The sequence below is a fragment of the Nerophis lumbriciformis genome, linkage group LG14, assembly GCF_033978685.3.
Source record: "Nerophis lumbriciformis linkage group LG14, RoL_Nlum_v2.1, whole genome shotgun sequence".
In the NCBI taxonomy this organism is placed as follows: Eukaryota; Metazoa; Chordata; class Actinopteri; order Syngnathiformes; family Syngnathidae; genus Nerophis; species Nerophis lumbriciformis.
This window is the reverse complement of record NC_084561.2, coordinates 6,466,324-6,476,323: the sequence shown is the minus strand read 5'-3', so window position 1 is coordinate 6,476,323 and position 10,000 is coordinate 6,466,324. Positions and strand designations below refer to the sequence as shown.

The 10,000-nt window shown below is 32.5% G+C and overlaps 1 protein-coding gene across 1 annotated transcript in view; it reads left to right on the top strand.

Moving 5' to 3' along the window:
* The window catches only part of p3h2 (prolyl 3-hydroxylase 2), a 165,149-nt gene that overhangs the window by 138,424 nt on the left and 16,725 nt on the right, over positions 1-10,000 (top strand). The gene's annotated exons all lie outside the window — the stretch shown is intronic.

Genomic DNA, 10,000 nt, shown 5'->3' with positions numbered 1-10,000 from the left:
AAGTCTAAGACTAGATGTGACCAATCTAAGTCTAAGAGTAGATGTGACCGATCTAAGTCTAAGACTAGATGTAACCGATCTAAGTCTAAGACTAGATGTGACCAATCTAAGTCTAAGACTAGATGTGACCAATCTAAGTCTAAGACTAGATGTGACCAGTCTAAGACTAGATGTGACCGATCTAAGTCTAAGACTAGATGTGACCGACATAAGTCCAAGACCAGATGTGACCGACCTAAGTCTAAGACCAGATGTGACCGATCCAAGTCTAAGACCAGATGTGACCGATCCAAGTCTAAGACCAGATGTGACCGATCCAAGTCTAAGACCAGATGTGACCGATCCAAGTCTAAGACCAGATGTGACCGATCCAAGTCTAAGACCAGATGTGACCGATCCAAGTCTAAGACCAGATGTGACCGATCCAAGTCTAAGACCAGATGTGACCGATCCAAGTCTAAGACCAGATGTGACCGATCCAAGTCTAAGACCAGATGTGACCGATCCAAGTCTAAGACCAGATGTGACCGATCCAAGTCTAAGACCAGATGTGACCGATCCAAGTCCAAGACCAGATGTGACCAATCCAAGTCTAAGACCAGATGTGACCAATCCAAGTCTAAGACTCGATCTGACCAATCCAAGTCTAAGACTAGATGTGACCAATCTAAGTCGCACTGGAGTATAAGTGGCAGATATATATGTCGTGAAATTAGTTATTTACACAGAAATATTCTGTAAATGTCCATTTACATAACTTAATTGTTTCCAAACAGTGTCTGTAACAGGGCAGTAAAACAGATGATCAAACAAAACAGAAGTCATGGTCATGGACCCACTAGTTGCGCAAGCTAGCTCTCCAATCAGCTAAACCGACTCAATAACTCCACGGTGACGTTTTGGTGAATTTACTGAGGAATTTGTGAAATTGAAACAATACAAAAATAATGTCATTGTGAGTTATTAATACTAACACAGACACTCGTAAACATGTTAGCATATTAGCTAATGCTAACGACGCTACCTTGATTAAATTAAGATAGCACGTACAAATATGCATGAAAAGACTCTTACATAAGAAAGAATAGTTTTAGTTATATTGTAAATCTTCGGAACGTTGCTTGGAGTTATGAATGAAGAATCCTGTTGAGCAGGACCGTTTTATTTCCAGTACAAGGCATTAAAACAGGAAGTACATTTTCAACCAGTGAGAAAACTTATTTAATAATAGATTTTATTTTATTTTATTTATTTTTTTATTATTTTTTTTTAAATAATAGATTTTATTTGTAAAAAGCACTTTACATTGAGCAAATAAACTAAAAAAAAAAAATAATAATCAAAAAATAAAAAGATAATCAAAATAAAAAAAAAATAAAAACTAGAACTAGCATGCATATATCTAAAAAAAGGCTTTTTTAAAAAGAAAGGTTTTTAATAGGGATGTCCGATAATGGCTTTTTGCCGATATCCGATATTCCGATATCAACCGATACCAATATATACAGTCGTGGAATTAACACATTATTATGCCTAATTTGGACAACCAGGTATGGTGAAGATAAGGTACTTTTTTTTTTAATTAATAAAATAAAATAAGATAAATAAATTAAAAACATTTTCTTGAATAAAAAAATAAAGTAAAACAATATAGAAACAGTTACATAGAAACTAGTAATTAAGGAATAATTTTTGGGTTGGTGCACTAATTGTAAGTGTATCTTGTGTTTTTTATGTTGATTTAATAAAAAATAAAAAAAACAATACCGATAATAAAAAAAACGATACCGATAATTTCCGATATTACATTTTAAAGCATTTATCGGCATATCTAGTTTTTAAGCCTTTTTTAAAAGCATCCACAGTCTGTGGTGCCCTCAGGTGGTCAGGGAGAGTGTTCCACAGACTGGGAGCGGCGGAGCAGAAAGTTCGTAGCTTTGTCCTCGGAGGTTGGAGGAGGTCAGCCTGTCCGGAGCGGAGGTGTCGTGTGGAGGATTTGGGGGTGAGCAGTTCTTTGAGGTAGAGGGGGGGCATTTCCGTGGAGGCACTGGTGGGTTAGTAGGGAGACTTTGTATTCTAACCTGAGTGGAACAGGAAGCCAGTGAAGGGATTTGAGAACTGGTGTGATGTGGTCGTATTTCCGCACTCCTTTAAAAACAGTAACACACCTTTTCAGTGTCTCTGCTTGTGTTTAATGAAAACTATTGAACACAGAACATTAGGGATATAAAAATACATAAATTGTCCGCACCGTTTTATTAGCCGCAGTGTTCAAATGGTAGGGAAAGAGTAGTCATGCTATATGACGTAACCCTATTTTGATGCAACAGTCCCATTCACCAGGGCGTGGGACCTTCATTGGACAAGTCCTGGGTGTTGTTCTTGTCCAGAGCCTGGGTTCTGGTCTAGATCTTCCTAGTCTTGAAGTCGTTTTGAATGGGCGAGTAAAAAAACAAAAAAAAACAGAAAAAGGCAAGAGTATTTTTTTCCTCTGCCGCGCACGTAATGAAGCCACGCAACAAGGCAGTGGATTGTTTAACACCCCACAGCGGCTCCGCGCTGGCCTTCACTCAGCAGCCTCTCCTGGTGTTTAACTGCTGGAGTTCTCCAAGTGAACCCACTGGGATGTTTTCCTCCGTCTGGCCCAGCTCGTATCTCCCACTCAGGCTGACCGCAGCACGTGCTCCTCTCAGCCCAGACAGGAAGACTCTGGTTAACCTTTTTACTAGCTCGGAAAGAATGTGTGTGTGTGTGTGTGTGTGTGTGTGTGTGTGTGTGTGTGTGTGTGTGTGTGTGTGTGTGTGTGTGTGTGTGTGTGTGTGTGTGTGTGTGTGTGTACACTTGTATTTCTACCCATCTTGAGACATGAAGAAGGAAAAGTATCTTCCCCCCTGGTGAACATATGAAATAACAAGTGTGTGTAAGAAATTGAAATGCGCCCCCTTTTGGCCAAAATTAATTTAAAAAATAAAATAAATATGTATATAGAGACATACTGTAAGTAAATAATGAAGATTCAAAACCAATTACAAACAAAAAATTCTAATTTTTTTTACTAAAAGTAGTCTTTTTCTCACAATGTTCGACTTTTTTCTTATAAAATTGGAAACAATTTCTCATTCTTTGTTTCTGTAACATTTTCTTGTAAAAATTATTACTTTTTTAATGTAAAATGATTACTTTTTGTCATATAAAATTCTGACTTTAATCACAATATTGCCATCATTTTTTGTTGTTCTCGTAAAATGGTGACATTTTTTGAGTAAAATGATGACTTTTGTCATAATTTTGCCAATTAAAATTCCCATTATTATTATAATATCCTTATAGAATTGTGACTTTTATCGAGTAAAATTACGACTCTTTTCATAAAGTTGCCAAAATGTTAAGCTTTTCTTGTAAAATTGCGATTGTTGTTGAACAAAATTCCAACTTTGATCATAGTTTTGCACAAATCTTAAGTTTTTCTTGTAAAATTTTGAGTAAAATTACAACTTTTATTACAATACTGCCAAAATTCAAAGTTTTTCTTGTGAAATTGTGACCTTTTTCTTGTGAAATTTCAACTCATTTGTCACAACAAGCTTTTTTATATTTGCATAGTATGTATATATTATTAATGTGTGTGTGTGTGTGTGTGTGTGTGTTTGCTGTCCTTAAAAATGTCCAACTCGCATAACTTACTACTATGCGTGTGTATGGTCAAATCTACCTAGCAACAGCGGTCGGTCCTCACAACTACAAAAGTGAATTTTTTTTTTTTACTTTGTGTGTTTTGCATTCTGAAGTGAGATTGCAACTCTCTACTCCAATCTAGTGCTAGATATTTTTTTTTCATCATTCTAGCTATAGTGGAAAGGGGGGCCCTCACAACCTACTGACCAAACATGGGTCAACACAAAGTAGGCGAGACATGTATGCGTGTGTGTGTGTGTGTGTGTGTGTGTGTGTGTGTGTGTGTGTGTGTGTGTGTGTGTGTGTGTGTGTGTGTGTGTGTGTGTGTGTGTGTGTGTGTGTACTTGTATTTCTACCCTTCTTGAGACACGAAGAAGGAAAAGTATCTTCCCCTCTGGTCAACATATGAAATAACAAGTGTGTGTAAGAAATTGAAATGCGCCCCCTTTTGGCCAAAGTTGATTTAAAAAATAAAATAAATATGTATATAGAGACATACTGTAAGTAAATAATGAAGATTCAAAACCAATTACAAACAAAAAATTCTATTTTTTTTTACTAAAAGTAGTCTTTTTCTCACAATGTTCGACTTTTTTCTTATGAAGTTGGAAACAATTTCTCATATTCTTTGTTTCTGTAACATTTTCTTGTAAAATTATTACTTTTTTAATGTAAAATTATTACTTTTTGTCATATAAAATTCTGACTTTAATCACAATATTGCCATAATTTTTTGTTGTTCTCGTAAAATGGTGACATTTTTTGAGTAAAATGATGACTTTTGTCATAATTTTGCCAATTAAAATTCCGATTATTTTTATAATATCCGTGACGTTTATCGAGTAAAATTACGGCTCTTTTCATAAAGTTGCCAAAATGTTAAGCTTTTCTTGTAAAATTGCGACTGTTATTGAACAAAATTCCAACTTTGATCATAGTTTTGCACAAATCTTAAGTTTTTCTTGTAAAATTTTGAGTAAAATTACAACTTTTATTACAATACTGCCAAAATTCAAAGTTTTTCTTGTGAAATTGTGACCTTTTTCTTGTGAAATTCCAACTGATTTGTCACAACAAGCTTTTTTATATTTGCATAGTATGTATATATTATTAATGTGTGTAAATACACATCTTTATATAGCTAGAAAGGGTGGTCCTAAAGAGAGAGGCATTTTTCGGATGTCGCAAGAATGTAAGATATACAAGAATGTGTGTGTGTGTGTGTGTGTGTGTGTGTGTGTGTGTGTGTGTGTGTGTGTGTGTGTGTGTGTGTGTGTGTGTGTGTGTGTGTGTGTGTGTGTGTGTGTACTTGTATTTCTACCCTTCTTGAGACATGAAGAAGGAAAAGTATCTTCCCCTCTGGTCAACATATGAAATAACAAGTGTGTGTAAGAAATTGAAATGCGCCCCCTTTTGGCCAAAATTAATTTAAAAAATAAAATAAATATGTATATAGAGACATACTGTAATAACTTGAAGTAAATAATGAAGATTCAAAACCAATTGCAAACAAAAAATTCAAATTTTTTTTACTAAAAGTAGTCTTTTTCTCACAATGTTCGACTTTTTTCTTATAAAATTGGAAACAATTTCTCATTCTTTGTTTCTGTAACATTTTCTTGTAAAATTATTACTTTTTTAATGTAAAATTATTACTGTTTGTCATATAAAATTCTGACTTTAATCACAATATTGCCAAAAATTTTTGTTGTTCTCGTGAAATGGTGACATTTTTTGAGTAAAATGATGACTTTTGTCATAATTTTGCCAATTAAAATTCCGATTATTATTATAATATCTTTATAGAATTGTGACTTTTATCGAGTAAAATTACGACTCTTTTCATAAAGTTGCCAAAATGTTAAGCTTTTCTTGTAAAATTGCGACTGTTATTGAACAAAATTCCAACTTTGATCATAGTTTTGCACAAATCTTAAGTTTTTCTTGTAAAATTTTGAGTAAAATTACAACTTTTATTATAATACTGACAAAATTCAAAGTTTTTCTTGTGAAATTGTGACCTTTTTCTTGTGAAATTCCAACTCATTTGTCACAACAAGCTTTTTTATATTTGCATAGTATGTATATATTATTAATGTGTGTAAATACACATCTTTATATATCTAGAAAAGGTGGTCCTAAAGAGAGAGGCATTTTTCGGAGGTCGCAAGAATGTAAGATATACAAGAATGTGTGTGTGTGTGTGTGTGTGTGTGTGTGTGTGTGTGTGTGTGTGTGTGTGTGTGTGTGTGTGTGTGTGTGTGTGTGTGTGTGTGTGTGTGTGTGTGTACTTGTATTTCTACCCTTCTTGAGACATGAAGGAAAAGTATCTTCCCCCTGGTCAACATATGAAATAACAAGTGTGTGTAAGAAATTGAAATGCGCCCCCTTTTGGCCAAAATTAATTTAAAAAATAAAATAAATATGTATATAGAGACATACTGTAATAACTTGAAGTAAATAATGAAGATTCAAAACCAATTGCAAACAAAAAATTCTAATTTTTTTTACTAAAAGTAGTCTTTTTCTCACAATGTTCGACTTTTTTCTTATAAAATTGGAAACAATTTCTCATTTTTTGTTTCTGTAACATTTTCTTGTAAAAGTATTACTTTTTTAATGTAAAATTATTACTGTTTGTCATATAAAATTCTGACTTTAATCACAATATTGCCATCATTTTTTGTTGTTCTCGTAAAATGGTGACATTTTTTGAGTAAAATGATGACTTTTGTCATAATTTTGCCAATTAAAATTCCCATTATTATTATAATATCTTTATAGAATTGTGACTTTTATCGAGTAAAATTACGACTCTTTTCATAAAGGACTGTTATTGAACAAAATTCCAACTTTGATCATAGTTTTGCACAAATCTTAAGTTTTTCTTGTAAAATTTTGAGTAAAATTACAACTTTTATTATAATACTGACAAAATTCAAAGTTTTTCTTGTGAAATTGTGACCTTTTTCTTGTGAAATTCCAACTCATTTGTCACAACAAGCTTTTTTATATTTGCATAGTATGAATATATTATTAATGTGTGTAAATACACATCTTTATATATCTAGAAAGGGTGGTCCTAAAGAGAGAGGCATTTTTTGGATGTCGCAAGAATGTAAGATATACAAGAGTGTGTGTGTGTGTGTGTGTGTGTGTGTGTGTGTGTGTGTGTGTGTGTGTGTGTGTGTGTGTGTGTGTGTGTGTGTGTGTGTGTACTTGTATTTCTACCCTTCTTGAGACATGAAGAAGGAACAGTATCTTCCCCCCTGGTCAACATATGAAATAACAAGTGTGTGTAAGAAATTGAAATGCGCCCCCTTTTGGCCAAAATTAATTTAAAAAATAAAATAAATATGTATATAGAGACATACTGTAAGTAAATAATGAAGATTCAAAACCAATTACAAACAAAAAATTCTAAATTTTTTTACTAAAAGTAGTCTTTTTCTCACAATGTTCGACTTTTTTCTTATGAAATTGGAAACAATTTCTCATTCTTTGTTTCTGTAACATTTTCTTGTAAAATTATTACTTTTTTAATGTAAAATTATTGCTTTTTGTCATACAAAATTCTGACTTTAATCACAATATTGCCAAAAAATGTTGTTGTTCTCGTAAAATGGTGACATTTTTTGAGTAAAATGATGACTTTTGTCATAATTTTGCCAATTAAAATTCCGATTATTATTATAATATCCGTGACGTTTATCGAGTAAAATTACGACTCTTTTCATAAAGTTGCCAAAATGTTAAGCTTTTCTTGTAAAATTGCGACCGTTACTGAACAAAATTCCAACTTTGATCATAGTTTTGCACAAATCTTAAGTTTTTCTTGTAAAATTTTGAGTAAAATTACAACTTTAATTACAATACTGCCAAAATTCAAAGTTTTTCTTGTGAAATTGTGACCTTTTTCTTGTGAAATTCCAACTCATTTGTCACAAGCTTTTTTATATTTGCATAGTATGTATATATTATTAATGTGTGTAAATACACATCTTTATATATCTAGAAAGGGTGGTCCTAAAGAGAGAGGCATTTTTCGGATGTCGCAAGAATGTAAGATATACAAGAATGTGTGTGTGTGTGTGTGTGTGTGTGTGTGTGTGTGTGTGTGTGTGTGTGTGTGTGTGTGTGTGTGTGTGTGTGTGTGTGTACTTGTATTCCTACCCTTCTTGAGACACGAAGAAGGAAAAGTATCTTCCCCTCTGGTCAACATATGAAATAACAAGTGTGTGTAAGAAATTGAAATGCGCCCCCTTTTGGCCAAAATTAATTTAAAAAATAAAATAAATATGTATATATAGACATACTGTAATAACTTGAAGTAAATAATGAAGATTCAAAACCAATTGCGAACAAAACATTCTAAAATGTTTTACTAAAAGTAGTCTTTTTCTCACAATGTTCGACTTTTTTCTTATAAAATTGGAAACAATTTCTCATTCTTTGTTTCTGTAACATTTTCTTGTAAAATTATTACTTTTTTAATGTAAAATGATTACTTTTTAATGCAAAATGGCGACATTTGTCATAGAAAATTCTGACTTTAATCACAATATTGCCATTATTTTTGTTATTCTCGTAAAATTGTGACATTTTTTGAGTAAAATGATGACTTTTGTCATAATTTTGCCAATTAAAATTCCGATTATTATTTTAATATCCTTATAGAATTGTGACTTTAATCGAGTAAAATTATGACTCTTTTCATAAAGTTGCCAAAATGTTAAGCTTTTCTTGTAAAATTGCGACTGTTATTGAACAAAATTCCAACTTTGATCATAATTTTGCACAAATCTTAAGTTTTTCTTGTAAAATTTTGAGTAAAATTACAACTTTTATTACGATACTGCCAAAATTCTAAGTTTTTCTTGTGAAATTGTGACCTTTTTCTTGTGAAATTCCAACTCATTTGTCACAACAAGCTTTTTTATATTTGCATAGTATGTATATATTATTAATGTGTGTAAATACATATCTTTATATATCTAGAAAGGGTGGTCCTAAAGAGAGAGGCATTTTTCGGATGTCGCAAGAATGTAAGATATACAAGAGTGTGTGTGTGTGTGTGTGTGTGTGTGTGTGTGTGTGTGTGTGTGTGTGTGTGTGTGTGTGTGTGTGTGTGTGTGTGTGTGTGTGTGTGTGTGTGTGTGTGTGTGTACTTGTATTTCTACCATTCTTGAGACATGAAGAAGGAAAAGTATCTTCCCCTCTGGTCAACATATGAAATAAGTGTGTGTAAGAAATTGAAATGCGCCCCCTTTTGGCCAAAATTAATTTAAAAAATAAAATAAATATGTATATAGAGACATACTGTAATAACTTGAAGTAAATAATGAAGATTCAAAACTAATTACAAACAAAAAATTCTATTTTTTTTACTAAAAGTAGTCTTTTTCTCACAATGTTCGACTTTTTTCTTATAAAATTGGAAACAATTTCTCATTCTTTGTTTCTGTAACATTTTCTTGTAAAATTATTACTTTTTTAATGTAAAATTATTACTTTTTAATGCAAAATGGCGACATTTGTCATATAAAATTCTGACTTTAATCACAATATTGCCATCATTTTTTTGACTTTAATCACAATATTGCCATCATTTTTTGTTCTCGTAAAATGGTGACATTTTTTGAGTAAAATTATGACTTTTGTCATAATTTTGCCAATTAAAATTCCCATTATTATTATAATATTCTTATAGAATTGTGACTTTTATCGAGTAAAATTACGACTCTTTTCATAAAGTTGCCAAAATGTTAAAATTCAAAGTTTTTCTTGTGAAATTGTGACCTTTTTCTTGTGAAATTCCAACTCATTTGTCACAACAAGCTTTTTTATATTTGCATAGTATGTATATATTATTAATGTGTGTAAATACACATCTTTATATATCTAGAAAGGGTGGTCCTAAAGAGAGAGGCATTTTTCGGAGGTCGCAAGAATGTAAGAAATACAAGAGTGTGTGTGTGTGTGTGTGTGTGTGTGTGTGTGTGTGTGTGTGTGTGTGTGTGTGTGTGTGTGTGTGTGTGTGTGTGTGTGTGTGTGTGTGTGTGTGTGTGTTGCTGTCTTAAAAATGGCCAACTCGCAAAACTTACTACTATGCGTGTGTATGGTCAAATCTACCTAGCGACAGCGGTCGGTCCTCACAACTACAAAAGTGAAATTTTTTTTTTTTACATTGTGTGTTTTGCATTCTGAAGTGAGATTGCAACTCTCTACTCCCATCTAGTGCTAGATATATTTTTTTCATCATTCTAGCTATAGTGGAAAGGGGGGCCCTCACAACCTACTGACCAAACGTGGGTCCACACAAAGT